Genomic DNA, 20,662 nt, shown 5'->3' with positions numbered 1-20,662 from the left:
TGAGAAAGACATATTGATTTATTTTCCCATAAAAATGTAATTACATATGGAGATTAGAATCAATTTTTAAATTGCATTTTGGGTTAACTGGATTTGAAGACTGGCCTGAAACCAAACCACCATGAATAGCATTATTTATATGTCCCAGTCATAAAAGTTCAACCTATCAACACTTTTGCGGGGTGGATAGTAATTTGGGGATAGACTGCATATGCTGCTGCCATACTTTTTCATAATTTCCACAGAATACCTAGAATTATAATTTTGATTGTTGTGTTGGAAGCTTAGAGTAAAACTAATTTATTCAGATGTCCATTTTCAGAAGATGTGCATAAAAACAGAGCCCAAAGCACATACCACGTGATATATTAATAGAAATTTAGCTCAGAGTATCCTGTTTACCCTCTTCTGTTAGATTTGTGTGTCTAACATTAACTATATGGTCAGCTTTTAAAATTACATTCATTTATTTATGTTACATAATAGAATTTAACAAAATAAACAATGGTTAACTATAACCTTCAAAAGACAAACAAAAGCTAAAATAGGGTATGCAATTTTATACTTCTACTAAAGCCAGTAGATCTGTACTCATCTCACTATTTTCTCTGAGGCTTCCAAGTGATCCAACAGTACACTTTTCAAAAAACAATTAGGCATTATTATGAGAAAAATACATAGACAGTGGGGATACACACACACACACACACACACACACACAGAATACACCTATTACAAGCTATTGAAACTGCCTTGATATTTAATCAGGCTCTAGTGTCCACATGAACTAATTTCTTAGGAATTCCATTTATCTACAGTAACATTAAGATAAAATTTTTAAATATGCAGAAATCTTAGAAAACCTAATTAAAATGTCTTTTTTTCTTTTTTTCATTGAAGTATATTTCATTTACAACATTATATTAGTTTCAGGTATATCACATAATGATCTGATATTTGTAAATATTGCAAAATGATCATCACCACAACAACTCTAGTTAACATCTGTTATCTATTTAAACATATGACTAGTCTTTTCAGAATCTCTAATAGAAGTAGGAAGTTCATTCCCACTATAGTAAAAAGTTAACATTATGTTTATTACCTACTACTTATCTTTCTTACTAATAGATGGAGGTAATTCCAATATTGACATTTGTGACCCAGAAAAATATGACTAAATTTTTACCCCATTTTTATCACCAGTCTTAAGTTACGATTCAATAATGAAATAATTATAAAGTAACATACTTTATAAAAAGTCCATGACATACAGAGAGGCTGAATTCCATGGAATTTGTTTTGGTAATTGATTCAGAACAACCTGCCTTTAGGTACTTTGGTACAAAATAAATGCTGCTAAAATATTCTACATTACTTGGTCCATAACATATTTTTATTTTTTTCTGCACATTAACAACTATGGGTTACAATAATTATGACATAAAAATATATTAATAATTTTGTGATATTTGATTGTGGCTACCTCTAAACTACATCAGTGGGCACCACATCTTTACCTACCCTAAGTTCCCCAGTGCCAACATTTGGGAATCTTCAAAGACCAAGCAGTTTTTTTGTTAGTTTTTAACATGGCTATCAGTCATAAAAGAATTTGCAAAGTGAAAGATATTGCCTTGCAAGTGAAAACAAAATCCCAATGGCTGACTAGACTTTTATAAATCTAGGTAAGGAAAAGTCCATACTGTTCAATCTAGACCTTTCAGGTCCATGTCAGGGCAGTATTTTCCTATAAATCAACAGTTGTATAAGTGGAACACAGGAGTCTTAAATATGGGCAATACGCAAAATCTACATCATTTTTCCTCATGTCCCCAACTCTCAACTTCTGGTATACGAGATTTGTAGTATGCCAAATACAGGATGTAACAAGGACCAACAAAGATTACAGATAGTTTTCAGTTAATTGGTAATAGAAGGCCTGGCCTTTGATCTGCATCAAGGATCTGTTTTTATCTTTGTCAGTCTTGATAGTCCATGAAATCTAAACTCTTGCGATTGTTGCTGATTTGTCTCTAATGTAGATTTCATTTCTGTTTTCTTGATATAGTGGTACTAAGTAGGGGAAGGGGAGGGAGATGGATTCTCAGGGACTGATCCAGGGTTTTCATTGCCCTACAGTGCCTTTGTGTGAATATTTATGTACTGTACATCTACTCTGAGCAGAAGAAATACATCCTGTAATGTTTCACATCCCTCTTGCTCAAAATGCACTTACTTTAAAGTGATATCATGGGGATAATTTGCTGCCAAATACCTCCTTACTTTAAAATAAAAATGTACATGTCAAACAAAAACATACAAGCACATGGTGAAACTGTCCCTTGGCAGTTTCTAACTAATATGCTTACACTCTTATTCACATGTATTGAGTAGGAATGGGAACAAAATATTTACCCATTAATATAAATGGTAAACATGCTGATATTTAAAAGACCTGGTGTATTACAAAAAATAAACATGACATAATATTTTAACGTTTTGGAACTTCAGCTTCATATGTCTGTTGTTCATACTTGGGCAGCATTTATCTTGCAGACTAAGATACAGTATCTAGAGAAGGGATGGTACATTTCTTAGGATTAGGTTTGTAAGATTCATTTGAAAAATCTCAGAAAATGAAATTTAAAAATGTCTCAAGACAGAGTTTCTATGTCACATAAATGAATTATAGAGGCTACTGGCTCTGGGGCAGTGATTTCAAATTCTTGAGAGAGAATTTCTTGGGTTACCCTTACATCTTACTGGTGATAATTTAGTACATGGTCAGATACAGTGCTGAGGGAACCTAGGAAATATAGTATTGATTCTGTGCAACAAAACAAAGACTTATGAAAGATGTACTTAAGATACTTTAAAGAACAGAAAGATACAATCAAATCTACTGGGGGTCAGCTTTGAGAAAACAGAACAACTAAAACACAGTAAATTAAATAAACTAAAAACAAAAACAAAAACAAAAAAACCCACCACTTTGTTGATTAAAGAAGTTTATTTGGATACCATTAGACAATAGCATGTTCTAAGCACTGTGGTTCCTAAGTACACACACACACACACACACACACACACACACACATATGGACTGACTTCACATGACTTACATGTTAGCAGATAAAGACAGTCTTTTGTTTTGTTTTGGTATATTGGAGTAGGTAGACTGATTTGTTATAATTGAGGAATCATACTTTCTCCTAAGAAGCCTGAGATTCAAGTTATAAAGTAATGTGTGCTTCCTATCCTATATCTTCTACCCTATATCCTATACCCTGGCAGCACCACATCCAACTCCACATTTCCATTTTGTTACTAGTGTTATGTTCTCTCTGTTTCTCACATTTATGTATTTATGTCTCTAATTTGTAGAGAAACAAAATACCAGTTATTTTCTTTGCAAGTTGATCTATACCTTCCTTCATTTCTAAAAAAAACAAGTTAAAAAACCTCCAGGAAACCTGGGATTTTAATGTCCTAATTGCTCCTTCTTGTTTTCGAATTTAGCTTTCTAAACTTGGCAATATTTTTAGAGGAATATTAATTTGTATAAAATTAATTTGTATAAAATTTAGATTTTATAAAATAAGTCACCCATTCACCACAAGTAATATTATGGCATGCATTTTAAATTCTAGAATTTCAGTTGGCTGAAATCTTATTATGCCAAGATCATACTACAATCAAGCTTATTTCTGAATCAGTAATGTGGCCCTTTAATTATAACATGCAACATGAAGATACTGATCCCTAAAATTCTTAGAGATATATTACCAAGTTTTAAATTGCTACTTCAATTAGAGCAGAAAGAACTTACTTTCTGCCAGTTATGTTAATATGTGCCTATAAGAAACTCTATTTACTGGCTTAGCATTTTAAACGTATTCCAGTGATGACTTAGCATTCTGGTAGACTGGTGACAGGCATCTGCCCAGATGGCCTACTCCTTAATGAAGGACTACTTTCAACAACCGCGGGCAGTGAGTAGACAGCTCAGTGTTGTGACCTTATACACACACCTCCAAGATGTTCCCTCTCTGTAATTCAGCTTCTGTGGGACGTCTCAATGTATAGCTTTGCCTTTGATCTTCCCATCTTATTGGTGAGTTTCCCCGTATATGTATAAAATAATCGCATTTCCACCAAATTCAGCTTAAGGATCTGCATATCTTTCAAACAAGGAAGATCTACATGAAAATGACTTTGAGGCATTTCTGTTTGCGTCACTCATTTCATTAATGACTTCATTCACCCACAACCTACCTTCACAGGATTCACCAAGATTTTTTTCAGCAACGCTACTGAAGTATCATCAGCATAAACATTATCAACTTAAAGTGTACAACTTGTTTTGATATATATCTTATATATCATACATATATATTTAATACTTATGTTACCAATATCACCATACAATTAGAACTTTTTAGATTAACTCAACAACTTTCAAGTATACAATTCAGTATTAACTATGGCCTGCACCCTGTATATTAGAGCCCGGAAACTCACTCATAATGGTTAAGTTTGTACCCTTGGACCACCTTCACTTCTTTTTTTCCATCCCTTCCCCTCCCCCCCACTCCACCCAACCACAACCCACCAACCTTCTGTTTCTGAGTTTTCTTCAGATCCCACATACATGTGAGATCAAACAGTATTTATCAAACAAGATTTGTTTTTCTGTCTGAAAATGTTTTTAATTTGTATGTTTTAGATTTTTATACTGAAATAGTCATAGTATTTTGTGCCACTCCCTGCCCCTGAATAATCAGTAATCCGCTAGGGATGCCTGAGGGCACTCACAGGGGCTGAGGTAAAGGCCACACAAGCATTTCCCCTCTGGGAGTCAGGCTTGTGGCCAGACCGCTATTGTGTTTCTTTTTTCTTTCTTTCTTCTTTTTTTTTTTTTTTTTTTTTAGATTTTGTTTATTTAACAAAGAGCACGAGCAGGCAGAGTGGGCAGTCAGAGAGATGGGAGAAGCCGGTTCTCTGCTGAGCAGGGACCTTGAGGAGGGGCTCAATCCCAGGACGCCGAGATCACGACCTCAGCCAAAGGCAAACCCTTAACCGCCTGATCCACCCAGACGCCCCCCGCTATTGTGTTTCTTATTATGACTGCAAGACCCACTTTAGCGACAACAGTCAGGAAACTTTCAGAAAAAACAAGGTTTATTACTCACATATTCCGAAGGATTCTCTCGGCACTCTGCGAGGTCGCAGGTAGGGCCGAAGAGCTTGCGTCTCGGTTCTGCTTTTGTGGGGGTGGAGGATGGGCGCCTACGGTGTCTGTTTCCCGGGCTTTCAGTTTATTGGTGACCTTCAAACAGAGGTTGGGAAAATCGAAGCGCGGGAATTAATGCGCGGGAAGGGGCAGGGGAGGGAAAAACAAGCAGTCAAACCAGAGATCCCTGAACCAAAGAAGCTTCAGAGGTGGGGCAGTCCAGTGGCTGGCAATGTGTTTATTCCAGATGGTTGTCTCTGAAAAGCTAAATGTCAGGCGCCCGCCGTACAGTCGGACAGGCCCACTGTCCAGGTGCTTGCACTTCACAGAGTCACAGGATGTTAGAAGGGTCATACCAAGGGGACCCACGTACCCTTCGCGCTTTCCTCTAAGATTGCGTCTTACAGAATTATAGTACAAAATCTGAACGGGGAATTTGGCGTTGGAGCCAAGTGTGTGGTTCTGTGCCATTTGACTGGTATAAATTTGTGTAATCACCAGTTCAAGTCAAGATACAGAGCTGTTTGGACACGGTAAAGATCTCCTTCATGCTACACTTTATAGTTCCTGCATTGCCTCCCGCCCCAGTCCTTAACCCATAGCAAACACTAAGCTGTTTTCCATTTCTATAATTTTGTCATTTCAAAAAATGTTATGCATATTGAAACAAAGTACACAATAGTTTCGTTTTTGTTGTTTTTGTTTTTCTCAGCATAATGCACTGGAGACCTAGCCAAATGGTGTTTATCAGTCGTTTATTCCCTTTTATTACTGAGTAGTATTTCATGATGTGGAGATACTATCGTTTGTTCAACCATTCACCTAGGAAGGGATATTTTAGTTTTCCACGGTTTGGTTATTTGCTGCTATGAACATTCATGTACAAGTTTATGTGTAGATAAAAGTGTTTATTTCTCTGGGATAATGTCCAGAAGTACAACCTCTGGGTCATAGAGTAAATATTTATTTAGCTGTGTTTGTTTTCTTAATACATTGCCAAATTATTTTCCAGCAATTGATATTGTCGCAGTAACAAAATTTTTTAGCTGTTCTAATAGGTATATAGTGATTTCATATTAAATTTGTATTTTATTTCTTTATAACTACAAAAGATGTTACTGGGATTATTGATAGGAATTGGTGGGAATGAAAGCCCAGTCTCTTATGGTGTGTACTTGTACAACCTGAGGTTGGGAAGGGGCTATTACTGCTCAGTAGGGTAAAAGTCCCCTCCCCCGGCTTGCTCTCTGATACTTCTGTGTAGAGTGGGGAATTGGGTCACCTCATGGCAAGGGTGGATAACTAGGATCTCTACTTGGGTTTTGCTGGCAAAATTAGGGGGAGGGCAGTTTTTCTGTGGTGTCTGGCTGGAATAGAGCAGTTATTGTCTAAAAGGTTTCTGTCTTGCTAATCTCCTTTCCTGGTCCTTTGACTAGACAGAACAGATTTAGAGAACAGAACAGGTTTTTTAGGGTGCTTTTTATTTTTTATCTGTTTAGGGTACTTTTGATTGGTGTTTTGGGGTTTTGGTTATTCCACCCCAAGTCTGAGATATATAAGGTAAAGTAAGCCCCCCCCCCCCCCCGCAAAAAGATGCTCACCACTGTGGCATTCCTTGTATCATTATCCCATCAGCCTTCTCTCCACCTTTCAGAGTCTTTTTATGGTTGTTTCATATATGATGTTCTTATCTTTTACTTGTACATAGTAAGATGAATAGGGAAGATACATCTATTCCATCTTCCTGAAAGCCACTGTCACAGTTTGTAATTTAATATTACCGTGCACTGTGCCCTGTACTATGCTAGGCAAGGAAAGTTTAGACTTTAAAGAAATTATCTTCCACTAGTGAAGGAGCAAACCTAGACAGATTATTTCTAAATGGCATTAATTAGAAGATATAGATATAAATCCTTGCCAAGGAGAACTCAAAGAAGGCTCCACCACTAAAACAAGAAATTAAGAGAAATTTCTTATAGGATACAATGCCTGAATTGAGTCTTAAAATATAAGCAAAAGTCACCAGATAAAGTAGAAAAAACAATACAGCCAAAAGAGTACTTACATGAAAAAACCTGATCTGGCATAATATATTTAAAGCTATTTCAGGATATGAGTATAAAGAAATATATAGAGACTAGACTTTGAAAGTCCTTGAATTCTGTCATAAAGATCATATATATATATATATATATATATATATATATATATATATATCTGTGTGTGTGTGTGTTTTTCTAAAAGCAAAGTTGAATCATTGAAATATTTCATAAAAAGTTTAGGCCAAATTGCTTTCAAATGGAATTATCTAGTTAGATAAAGCTAGGTAAAGAATAAATTGAAAGGGGACAATATTAAAGGCAAGGTGAACAAGTATGAAATTACTACAATATCTCAAGATACAGATAATAAGGGTCTTAAATATAGAAATGAATGTAGGGGTTTTAAAGGGAGAATAAAAATATTCTGTAGGTAAACTTTTCGTATTATTAATCATTTCCCCTCCACTGCCATAAGAAAGTGTCTAAAATGTGAAGCTCAGAAGAGAGGTTATGATTTTGAAGACCTCAATAATCTCAAAAAAATACAGTGAAACTCACACAGGGGGAATAGAACCCAGTAATCTTAGAGTGAATGGGAGAGCTAGCTAGAACAGAGAATTATGAGAGTATAATATATCTGTCTTATGGGGGTAGAGACATGGCAATGCCTGTTACAGTTACAAAAGTAGTTTAGATGTTCAGTAGGAAACCTTAAATAGCATGCTTGTTTATTTTGGCAATAAGATAATTATTGGTATTCCTCAAAAGCAGTGCCTTTCTGTGTTGTGTGTGTGTTGTAATGGGAACTACTTTGAAAAGTAGTAAGAATAAAGTAGACAATGATTTTGACTTTATGAAAATTGATAAGGGAAACAAAGACTCTTATAGTTTAGGGATAATGATTAAAATTCACTTTTTTTAAATTTTAGATCAAAGAAAATAGTCTTACTCACAGGCTGATATGAATAAATTAACTAAAAATGAGAAAAATAATGCTGAAGACGACTATGGGAAGAAGGCAGTAATGGACATTGGGGAGGGTATGTGCTATGGTGAATGCTGTGAATTGTGTAAGACTGATGATTCACAGACCTGTACCCCTGAAACAAACAATACATTATATGTTAATAAATAAAATAAAATAAAATACAAAAAATAAAATGAGTATATAATGATAGTATGGCTTCAAACACTGCTCCTCATAAGGCTTGTCACAGAGCAAACCCTTTTTAATTCCTTATTGACTAAATGGAAAGAGGTTTCAACCCATGAAACTATAGGATAGAAACTGTTTTAGATCATAAGTATGTATGGGTGAGATTTATGACCAGGGAGGTAAGTGGTTCATACCTAGTTGCTTCAATTTCTAAGATTTCAGTGGAAATCCTATTTAACTGGTAGGAGTAGGAGGCTTGGTCTTGACGACAGTCTTGAGGAAAGGGCTTACATTTTATAAAAAGTGAGAGAGACTAAGAGAAAAAAATATTAAGCGGTGAAAAAATAATCTAAAAAACAGGAGGATGCCTGTGTGGCTCAGTTGGGTAAGTGGGTGCCTTCGGCTAGGGTCACCATCCCAGGGTCTTACGATTGAGTCCTGCATTTGGCTCCTTGCTCTGCAGATAGCCTGCTTCTCCCTCTGCCTCTCCCTGCCGATCCCCTTGCTTGTGCTCTCTCTCTAGCAAATAAATGAATAAAATCTTTAAAAATTTAAAAAAAGTAAAGATACATGACTCCATGTTTAAAAAAAAAAGTGTTACTTAGCTATGATACAGAATCAGTTGAAACTGAGAAAGTATCAATTTGTAAATAAAGCATCCACAATACAGATTTGTCTTTCCTTTGTCTTATGCTTTAACTGACCAAGACAAAGTTCTTTGAATAAATTAAAACTGGGAATATTGGTTTTTGGGAAAAAAAAAAGTCAGAAACTCTAATTACTGTTTTTCTTTCAAATCCCCAATTTTCTCCTATGAAAAAGCATTTTTAAAAAATTGCTAGCACTTATCAACTACCGAAGTGTATTAATTATAGCCACTTAATATTTGGTGTGTAATGCATCATTAAATGAGTGGGTGGGTTTCTGACCTTAATGAAATGGACACAAATATCTGTCTGGTACCAAAATGCAGGCCTTTCATCATGTTAATAGTTTCAAGTACAGAGTAAGCCTCCATTCCATCTATGTCATCCCTTCCCTTTATTCTTCATTTTCCAATGTTCAGTTATTTTCTTCAGGATGGCAACTTCCTACTGTAATATTAAATTTATCAGAAGAGGCGAATCTAAGAAGTAACCTCATTCATCATTCTGTCTTCTGATTAGATTACATCTAAAATAATTGTATTTATAAACACCTGCAGAAGAGAAGATTTCACAACTTTTAACAACAATTTAACCGTCTTTGCTGTTAGAAAATGTCTTCCTTAGGGGTGCCTGAGTGGGTCAGTTTGTCAAGGGGCTACCTTTTGCTCAGGTCATGACCCAGGGATCCTGAGATCAACCCTGCTCAGCAGGGAGTCTGCTTTTCCCTCTCCCTCTGCATCTCCCCATCTCTTGTTCTCCTGTTCCTCTCTCACTCACTCACTCTCTTCTCAAATAAATAAATAAAATCTTAAAAAAAAAATTTCTTCCTTAGATTTTCTTAAATGCTGCATGTTCAAAAGGGAGCCAGGTTTCTCTTGCTCCCTATTGATTTTAAAAGATCTGGCCACAATCGTCATATAAAAATCTGGAGTTTAGTATCAGTTATTCCTAATAACTGAATCATAAGTAATATGTGAGCAATCCCAGACTAACACGGTAACCAAATGAATACATTTATGACATGATTTATGACTGTTGATGTGTAACCCAGATGAACCACAAGAACATAATTGTCTTTAGCCCTAATATTTTCCCTTGTTCTGAAGTTTGGCTTTATCTGAAATTAATATAGTTATTTTTGCTTTCTTCTGATTAGATTAGCATGGTGTATGTTTCTCCTGCTCTCGACCTATAACCTATCTTTATATTTGGGTGGATTTCTCATAAACAACATATATATTTGGGTCTTGTTTTATGCACTCTGATAAATTCTGTCTTTTACTTGATTACATTTAAAGCAGTTATTCACACAATCATTAGCCTCTGAAATTCCTCAGTTTTACCCCACCCCAGTATTAATATGCATGATCAGCTGGAAGAGCAGATTCAGAGGTCAAAGTTAGCTCTTTACAATCCTAGGCCTCACCCCCCCATGCATCCAGTCATTTTGCTTTTTAGCCTCTCAAACCCTAAGAAAGGGCTCAAACGTTAAAATCATTCTTTCCCTGTAGAAAATCTCCTCTCTTTCCCAAGTGTAAAGGTCACCTATACCTTGAAAATGTAAAGGCCCGTTAACTCTCTTGTACATTGGGTTTGGCTGGGACTTGGAGACCCCAGGGTATGAGCATCCCATTCCAAGTCAGACGGGAGCCTTTTAAATAAAACAGTGAGAATAAGTCTTCAAAGTGTCTTTCCTCTAATTTAGGATCTGTGCCATTATCATATTACATTGTAAACATTGAAACATTGAAAACAGCCAACTACACTGGGATCTACTGAGCATAACTTCATTGATGCGGCTACCCACCTCACACTGTATGTTTCTCAAGCTAATTGGTAGAAATAGGAAACTTAGAATTTCCCCTGCCTGGCCCCAAGCACAGATATCCCCTGCAACTGTGAATGACCTAACATTCTTTTAAGTAGTTAGTTCTCTCTTCTGCTGTGTCTGAGTTAACCCTGACTACCAGACTTGAGCTCTTCAGCCAGTTTCACTGCAGATATGGGTACACACACAGTGTAATTTGGCAGTAAGTATGAACTTCCGCTTGCTTCATATATCGCTCCTAAATTATCTAATAAGCCAGGCAGCATACTTATAGTGCCGTATTAGTATTACCCTTCCATGTCCTTTGTGAAAAAATCGTGTGCTTAGTTTCTAGAGCAGAAAAAATATTGCTATCCTTCACAAATGCAGTATACTGATATGAAAGGACAAGGAAATACCAGCAAGAAAACAGGATATTTTGAAAATCAAAGGGATGTTTACTGCTGAGGAAATGGGAAGCTAAATGAAAATCAGGTATGTACATACTGAAGAACGCTCTTAAATTTATCAACAAGGAGCAGTTGGTAACCCCAGAAGGGGCAGGTTCAATGCAGTAGTAGAGGCAGTGTAGACTGTAGTAGGCAGAGGAATAAACTTGCAATGAAGCAGTGCAGATATTAAGTTTAAGATTACATTCCATCTAAAAGTTTGATTTTTTTTTTTTTTTTAAGATTTTATTTGACAGGGAGAGACACAGAGAGAGGGAACACAAGCAGGGGGAGTGGGAGAGAGAGAAGCAGGCTTCCCGCCGAGCAGGGAGCCAGATGCAGGGCTGGATCCCAGGACCCTGAGATCATGACCTGAGCCAAGGCAGATATCTAACGACGGAGCCACCCAGACGCCCCTAAAAGTTTGAATTTTATAAGGATCTTTTAAGGCACAGTATAAATAGCTTATCTATCTTTTTTTGTGTTTTCCTTTATTGTTGCTAGCCTTTAAAAATCTACTTTTTTTTTTAAAGATTTTATTTATTTATTTGACAGACAGAGATCACAGGTAGGCAGAGAGGCAGGCAGAGAGAGGAGGAAGCAGGCTCACTGCTGAGCAGAGAGCCCGATGCGGGGCTCGATCCCAGGACCCTGGGATCATGACCTGAGCCGAAGGCAGATGCTTTAAACCACTGAGCCACCCAGGCGCCCCAAAACTCTACTTTTTTATATATGAATGAAACCTGGCTCAGACTCTTTTTCACGATAAGCCCAGCACAAAATAGTAAAAAAATAAATGAGTTGAAAAATGCCCTTTCATATGCATTGTACTTACTGTGAAGTTTCAGGTATTCTTAAAATCTCTTGTCCATCCTCTTTTCCTTTGGAACTCAATTCTTTTATCTACCTTCTTTGAGAGCATCGGACTTTTTTTTTTTTTTTTTTTTTTTTTTAAGTAGGCTTCACACCCAGTGTGCTGCCCAATGCGGGATTCGAACTCATGAACCAGCTGAGCCCCCCAGGTGCCCCAAGAGAATCAGACATTCTTAATATCTTGACTTAATAACAATTTTATGGTTATATATACATGGAAGATTCTCCCACAGTGTCTAAATGATTACTTTCTCTCTTTAGGTCTGATTAGTACCCTTGGAAATATGAAACAGATCTCATTACATTAAGCCTAAAAAATAAACACATTCATATCAGCTAGTTGTAGAAGTATAAATAAGGGTTTTTGGGGGCGCCTGGGTGGCTCAGTGGGTTAAGCCGCTGCCTTCGGCTCAGGTCATGATCTCGGAGTCCTGGGATCGAGCCCCGCATCCGGCTCTCTGCTCTCTCGGGGAGCCTGCTTCCTCCTCTCTCTATGCCTGCCTCTCTGCCTGCTTGTGATCTCTCTGTCAAATTAAAAAAAAAAAAAAAAGGGGGGGGTTTGTTAAAATATTCAAAACTACTTTCATTAATAAACTATCTTTGGGTGGTGAATATATTACTCATTTATTCATGGTGCAATCAGTGTGTGAAAGTTTGAATCATCACTTGTAGGGTCATCTGGAATTATTTCCTATAAAAAGAGTCTGTTGGTATGGGATATAGATCATATCTCAATTATTATTCAAGTTGATTGACTAGCATTATTATTCAAATTCCTCTTACTAACAAAGGAGAAAGAAAAGAGAAAATAAAGAGTAAATTTCTAATTCCTACTGAGTTATATTAAATAAGCTACATATATATATGATATATATATTTATATAGTGTGTGTATGTATGTATATACCACACATATACACAGATGTAACAGTGTAATGTTAGTCATTAAACTGAAATTACCAGTTACAAAATGTATTTAGCAGAACAAGAAACAAGAATTAGATGAGCAGGATAACTGAATATCATAAGGATAAGGTTCATTAATTAAATAACAGATTTTTAGTTCTTTCTGCAGATTGAGTAATAGAAGCAATCAACCTCTATTCCATGAAATTTGCATGATTTTGAAGTAAAATCCAATCCTTAGAGCAATTAAAATCTAATTTGTTTGGAGGCCGATTCTAAAGGCTATACAATAAAAATTATCAAGTATAATGATGCAATTTTTTTAAGGTTTTATTTATTTGAGACAGAGAGACAGCACATGAATGGAGGTGGGAGGAGAGAGGCAGAGACAAAGAGGGAGAAGGAGAAGCAGGCTCCCCACCCAACAAGGAGCCCAAGGCTAGGCTGATCTCTGGAACCCAGTAATCATGACCAGAGTGGAAGGCAGCTGCTGAACCAACTGAGCTACCCAGGCTTGCATGCATAGTTTATCTGAGGTACATTTTGGGGGTTTTAATATTATCAGGAATTCATTTATGATCACCCATTTGCATGGTCATTAAAGTAATTAATTTATTTAAATGCTTGAGACCATGAAATTCTCCAGTTACCTCATTATGTCTTCATTTCCTGCCCAGAGTTTCATCTTTAGGCACATATTCTTTGCCAAATGAGGTGCTCGTTTTGTAAACATAGAACTAACTGTCCTTGTTGTTTTACTTACTGCCTTACACTAATTCTGCAAATGGCACAAGAGGGAATGCTTTGGACTGAAGTCATGTACTACAAACATAAGCTTTAATAACATGCAAATAATATATATTTATTTCGCTGTACTCTTTATTCAGAATCTTTTCAAGCAAAGCAAAGGGAGTAAGAATCAACATTTGCAATTTAAGAGGGTGAAATGCTTTAATTTAACATAAGAAATATAATAGACCAAATGTTGATTAGATTTTTAATTAGCAGATCAAAATAAAATATTGTTATCTATATGATTATGAAGTTTAGGTTTGTTTGGTTGGTTTTCCCTTTCTTTTGTTTCAGTGATTTTCAACCAAATAAAAGTGTGTCTTTTCTACAGTGCTCAGAACTCAACTTCACAATTACTTAAGGAGTTTGCTGGCTGATTTTTTTTCTTTTTTTCTTTTTTTTTTTTTCATTAAAAGCCTGCAGCTCTCTCAGTGATTGGACAAAAGGAAATTCTGTTTGTGGCTTGTTGTTGTCTTTTTTTTTCATTTTCCATGAGTTACCCAAGTATCTACAGTGCTCAACTTTCTACTTTCTGAGGATTCCATAACGTGAAAGAGTCATGGGAATCATTTGTGATGCCTGAACTAAAAAACCATATATGCACATGTATAAAATATCCATATGTTCAAGGATTCTGGTAGGTGACTAAAGAATTCGGAGGCAAATAATATGTAGTATTGCCATTGAGCTAAACAAACAAACAAACAAACAAAAGCAAACAGCAATAGTCTAAAGCTTTTTCTTTTTTCTTTTTTTTTTTTTTAATAATTGCACTGTATACTGAGAAGCTGCAAGCAGGGTCCCTACTAACAAGAATTCTCCAAATGGACTGTTCCTAACTAGGTGGTATGGTCAGCTTTGCCATCCTATCCAGTCTTGCCTTCTTTATGTAAGCCAAAACCTGGTGTTACTGGTATAATTAAGAAAAAATATATATTTTAACAAGTACAATTGAATTTTGAAAAGAAAAGATTATTTCTAATAGGAAGAAATGAAAAGGAATTATACAGGTCATATTTGCTCCAAATGCTGAAGAATTTACTAGATTTTGGTGGGCGAGGTTAGAGAAAGAGCATTCCTCTTAAATGAGAGAATATTGGTTAAGAAATAGTGCAGCAAAAGTCTGGACCATGACCAGGAAATAACAGATAGGGCTTGTCAAAATTATGTATATGGCCCGGGAAAATGTATAGATGTAAGATAGATATTAATTGGCCTTAGATATTTTGCAAAGAAATTTGGATTTTATTTTGTAAGTAGTAGGAAGCCATGTTTTAGAAAAATAAACCTACTCTAAGGCAGTAGTGACAGACATACTGATACTGAATTTTTTGCTAAGGTTGGATTCTACTTTACATTCACTAGGGAGATATATATGAGAAATACTAGTCTGAAATTCTTTAACAAAATTCAATCAAATCATTCTATAACTCCTTTTCTTACTGTTAAGATGTTACATCCTTTGTATTGTATTCTTATAAGTATTTTTTCCTGAATTCAAAATTTAAGACAGTGGTCATTCTTATGATTATATATATATATTTCTTCTTTGGCTCAAGTTGTTCCTAACACACTTCCCTTTATAAGAAGAAAAAAAAAAGACTTCTTCAATAATTGGGAGGAATTTTTCCAATTTATACTAAGATCTAAACATGCAGGGCTCTAATTAAAAGTACAACTACTGGGGGACCTGGGTGGCTCAGTGGGTTAAAGCCTCTGCCTTCGACTCCGGTCATGATCCCAGGGTCCTGGGATTGAGCCCCGCATTGGGCGCTCTGCTCAGCCGGGAACCTGCTTCCTCCTCTCTCTCTCTCTCTGCCTGCCTCTCTGCCTAGTTGTAATCTCTATCTGTCAAATAAATAAATAAAATCTTAAAAAAAAAAGTACTACTAAAACAATGCTTTACACACTGTGTGAATAGTCAATAAGTACCTACCTACAAGCTCAATAAAGGCTTGAGGGGCTGTATTTAGTGTTCTTTATTTTTTCTGTAGAGGGACTAGAAATGAGAGGGAAAGAAGAAAGCCAGACAAATTGATTATAGAAGGCAATCCAAATATATAACTTAAAAAAAAAAAACTTTTTTGATGTAGAATCAGAGAAGAGAAAATTAGGTCCTTTGCTTATAATAACATGTGAGTTAGAAAAAAGAAAAAAATATATATTATTAGCCCTCCAGAAACTTTTTTCTGGCTTATGTTAGCACACATTAAATTATATAGTCCCTCATCTACAAAAAGAAGGATTTCCCAAATTTACTCAAACATTGATATTTTAGCCTTCAATATAGCTACTTGAATTATTCTCATTTGTGATAATAAGACAACTTTAATATTCTCTGATCATTGGTGGTACAATCAGCTCTGTGCCATGCCCTGAATTGTAACAACACATGTACAGTGTTTGAGTTCTTCAAGCAACCAATCAGATACGTATCATGAAGACTTTAGCTTTTCCTTGTTCTCAGTTCTGTCCTCAGAACTGCATCAGGCTCAGGAAAAATAGCATGCCATAAAGAAACTAAATAGGTGCTCTGCCAAAGGAATTATATCTCTTCTGTTGTTATAATTCATGTGGCCACGGGAGGATATCAAATGGTATTTTACAGACTTGTTTAACTCATTTCTCATTCCATAGGTTAGAATAATATTACACTATCTTACAGCATCAGCCACATTATGAGTATTGTTATATAATAATATTTGCTAGACCACCAAAAATGAAAATACTTTTGGACAATTTTAGCTATTGGAAGAAGTCCATTTATATTCAAACAGCAACTTGTTGGCCTCATGCCAGAAATTGATGCCATGAAACAGGAGGGATTCTACTTCAAAAGAAGACTGTGTTTTTATTATAAATTTTAAATACTTGGTGACAGTTACAAACAGGTTCTTTAGGGATGGTTATTTAAATCCAAATATATAAGCCTAGGAAATGCTTATGAACAGTTATCTCCCAAATCTTCTTATAGACCAACGTAGAGCTATCAATCAAAGCATATTTCTTTAAGTTAAAAAAGTACATCTCTAATAAACTCATAAATGCGAAGCTTTGCATCTATTGCTTCTGCCAAATCAAATGTTTTGGCTGGAGCAGCAATAGATTCTGCTGATAAGGACCTAATAAATTACCTGGTGAGGTGATCAGTCTCACAGCACATGACAGCCAAGTCACCCAGCTAGCTTCTCCCTTTTATGAGAAGGAAATACAAGGGCAAAACTATTAAATTCCATTTTCATTTCTATTTTTGTTGAAGCTGAACTATAATTAGTTTGTCTATTTCCTCTAGAGAATATTTACATGTAAAAAGTATTTCTGTTGAGTGTAGGATAAATATTTTAAGAGTTCGGTAATAAATTGTAGAAGTACATTCATTCAAGTAATAAAAACTGTGCTCTTTAATCTGATCATAAAATAATTAGTAATATTTAAATGCTTATGCAGCACTGTAGTGTATAAATGATGATTTCAAAATCATTACGAAGCCAGTAAATTAATAATTTTATAGTGAGGAATGTTGTCACTTCAGGAGAGCAATGCATTTATTATTGAGGAGTATATTAATTTTTTTAGTTCATCAAGTCAATAAAACATCTTAAGATAGAATAATTATTTTCTTGGACTGCCTGCCTTCACACTGTCTATGCATATCATTTATTGTTCTGATATATAACAGTGAATTCATGTTCGAAATACACAATCATAATAAATAGTGCTCAGCACAATTTAATAAAAAGCTATTATTCATTAAATAATCTCTATAGTGCTGCTAGTAAATATTAGGCAATGTTTCTGTGTGTGTGTGTGTGTGACATAGACACCGAGGATATATTAGAAATAGGAAATACACTTTTTCCCAATGGGTAGGAGAGATATCCTATGTATATGTTATAAAAAGAAGTATTTTTGCTTTCAACCATGTTGAAGCTAGGTGGTTTGATATGGAATAGTATACTACAGGGTCTTTAGTACAGCATAGTAGAGTTGAATATGGTATAGAATAAGATGAGATAGGAAAGGATAGGATGGGATTTAACAGTATAGTATAATATGCCAGAGCAGAATATAAAGCATAGCATTAAGTTTAATTTCATGACTGATGTATAAGCATAAAATCCAGAATATCATGGTTGTGTAATCCTGAGGAGATCACTTAACCATACTGAGCTTCAATTTCCTCACCTGTAGAATGAAGATTCAGATAGTTCCTATGTCATAGATAGATGTTTTGTAAAGAACAGATTAAATAATGTACATGACATGTTTAGCACACATATCACAGGCATACAATTGATTATGCTTTTTCCTATCATTTTTATTTTCATGTACTTGATTACATTCAGCTCATATGTTATAAAAAGAGATCCTTTGTGTGCCATATATGTTGAGGTATTTCCATTCTTTCAACTTCAGGGTGTTTATTGCTGTACAGATGTTTTTAGTCTGTACATATTCAGTTCTGCCCAGGTTTTCCCATGTGGCTTCTGGGTTTATGTCACAATTAGAAAGGTTTTATTTACCTAATTTTATAAAAATTGTCTTTTATATTCTCCTGTAGCTATAAAATTTAAACCTTTAATGTTTCATACATCTGAGATATATAAGTAATGTCAGATGGGTGTATAATTTATTTTTCCAAATCATGAGTCAATTGTTCCAATCCCACTAAGGTTAATTTCTGTATCTTGGATCTGAATTATCATCTTTATAATTTACCAAATTCCTCTAAATAACAGATTATCTTCCTGAATTTCCTATTCTGTTTTGTTGATATCTTCTCTATAACCAAGTCATCGAAAATTCCTACCAATTCTGTTTCTAAATGTAGCTGGAATTCACCTTGATCTCCACTGCCCCATTCTAGTCTAAATTACTATCTCCTTTTAAATTGGCTAAAAAATAGCTTCCTAAATACACTCCAGTGTTGCCCTTCCTCATGTCTGTTTTCCACAAATCAGATCCTTTCCTTTTTCCTTCAGTGACGTACCATTATTTAAATTCTTACGGGACCTGCAAGTTCCTAGAGTCTAACCCCAGGCTTCCTCTTTGATTTCCTCTACCAATATTGTTCTCACCCACCGAAGTGGTTTTCTTTCTTTTTTTTTTTAATGGGTTTTTTTTTTTTAAGATTTTTTATTTATTTGTCAGAGAGAGAGGAGAGCGAGCGAGCACAGGCAGACAGAATGGCAGGCAGAGGCAGAGGGAGAAGCAGGCTCCCCGCCAAGCAAGGAGCCCGATGTGGGACTCGATCCCAGGACGCTGGGATCATGACCTGAGCCGAAGGCAGCTGCTTAACCAACTGAGCCACCCAGGCGTCCCTTTTAATGGGTTTTAAGGCAGGCCAATAACTTTTCATTTTCAGCCTGTCTTTTCCTTGACTGTTCTTTCACTGGTCTTTTTTTGTGCTATTTCCCAGTTCTATTTCTGTTTTCATTTCAGATGCCCTTCCCTACCTCATTCCTTGAAATCTAAATTAACATATGCCTTGTAGACAAACCCTATTAGCAGTTTTCTCCATAAATGTTAAAGACATTGGTTAATTTAAAAATGCAATTGTCCTGTCTTTGTAGCTGAATATTCCTGTCTTACAAATACTTTGTGTTCTCACTTAAGATACTACTTAAAATATTTTCTTATATATTATATACATTATATATATTTATATATTATAACTAGGTATATAACATATACTATATATTTATACTATATATTTATATAGTATAAATATATACTTATATTATATGTTATAAATATATACTTTATATTATATAGTATAAATATATACTTACAGTATTTTCAAAGTACTAGGTTATTTCCAGACTTATTTCTGCTTCAGTGAGAACCAATTTCCTTGATAAATTACACTCCTTTTTCTGAAAATTAATTTTCCTTAATTGTTATTTTCTCATAGTCAAAATCTTAGTTTAGATTAAGGGATATTATATACAGAAAAGGGCTTCCTCAATATTGATTTAAGTTACTTTTAAAATTTCCACAGCAGAGCTCCCCAAAGCACTGTAGTTGACCCTAGAGGGGAATGGAAGGTATCTGCCCTGAATGCAGTGAGTGGGTAGGTACAGGTATCATCTAAGCTTTTTCAAGTATTAAGCTTAATCCTGGGGATGGTTAATTCTATATGTCAACTTGACGGGGCTAAAGGATACCCAAATAGCCCATGAAATGTTATTTCTGAGTATGTCTCTGAAGGTGTTTCTGGAAGAGATTAGCAGTTGATTTGGTGGACTGAGTTAAGAGAACCACTCTCACCAATGTGGATGGCATTATCCAACCCATTGAGAGCTTGAATGAAACAAAAAGACAAAGGAAGGGCAAGTTTTCTCTCTCTCTTTGCCTGAGCTGGGCATCCATCTTCTCCTGACCATGGAGCCCTGGCCTAGTCTTTGGACTCCAACACTTGTATTACTAGTTCGCCTGATTCCCAGAACTTCAGATGCAGACTGAAGTATGCTACCAACTTTCCTGGATTTCCAGAACACACATCACACATTATGGGACTCCTCAGCCTCCATAACCATGTGAGCCAATTTTTGTATCTCTCCGTATATTTGTATTATCGGTTCTGTTTCTCTGGAGAACCTAAATATAATTCTCCCTCAAGGTGGAAGACTTAGACATTTTAGCTAAGTTTCCATTATGTTGTTTTTTAGAAAAACTAATCTGAAGGCATATGTCTGTGCAAATTGTTCCATTTTCAAAATTCTGATGGAGTTCTGAATGTCTTTCAGTGCACC

The 20,662-nt window shown here is 35.5% G+C and overlaps 1 long non-coding RNA gene across 1 annotated transcript in view; it reads right to left on the bottom strand.

Moving 5' to 3' along the window:
• Nucleotides 1-19,764, bottom strand: part of LOC125107747 (uncharacterized) — a 43,078-nt gene extending 23,314 nt beyond the window's left edge. The window contains exons 1-2 of the long non-coding RNA XR_007129646.1: nucleotides 19,700-19,764; nucleotides 17,042-17,099 (exon numbers count right to left, since the gene is read on the bottom strand). This is a non-coding gene — a long non-coding RNA (uncharacterized LOC125107747). The remainder of the gene's footprint in view (nucleotides 1-17,041; nucleotides 17,100-19,699) is intronic.
• Nucleotides 19,765-20,662: the final 898 nt, after the last annotated feature.

The sequence above is a fragment of the Lutra lutra genome, chromosome 8, assembly GCF_902655055.1.
Source record: "Lutra lutra chromosome 8, mLutLut1.2, whole genome shotgun sequence".
Classification (NCBI taxonomy): domain Eukaryota; kingdom Metazoa; phylum Chordata; class Mammalia; order Carnivora; family Mustelidae; genus Lutra; species Lutra lutra.
The sequence above is the reverse complement of the archived record's forward strand: the minus strand, read 5'-3'. Positions and strand labels throughout refer to the sequence as shown.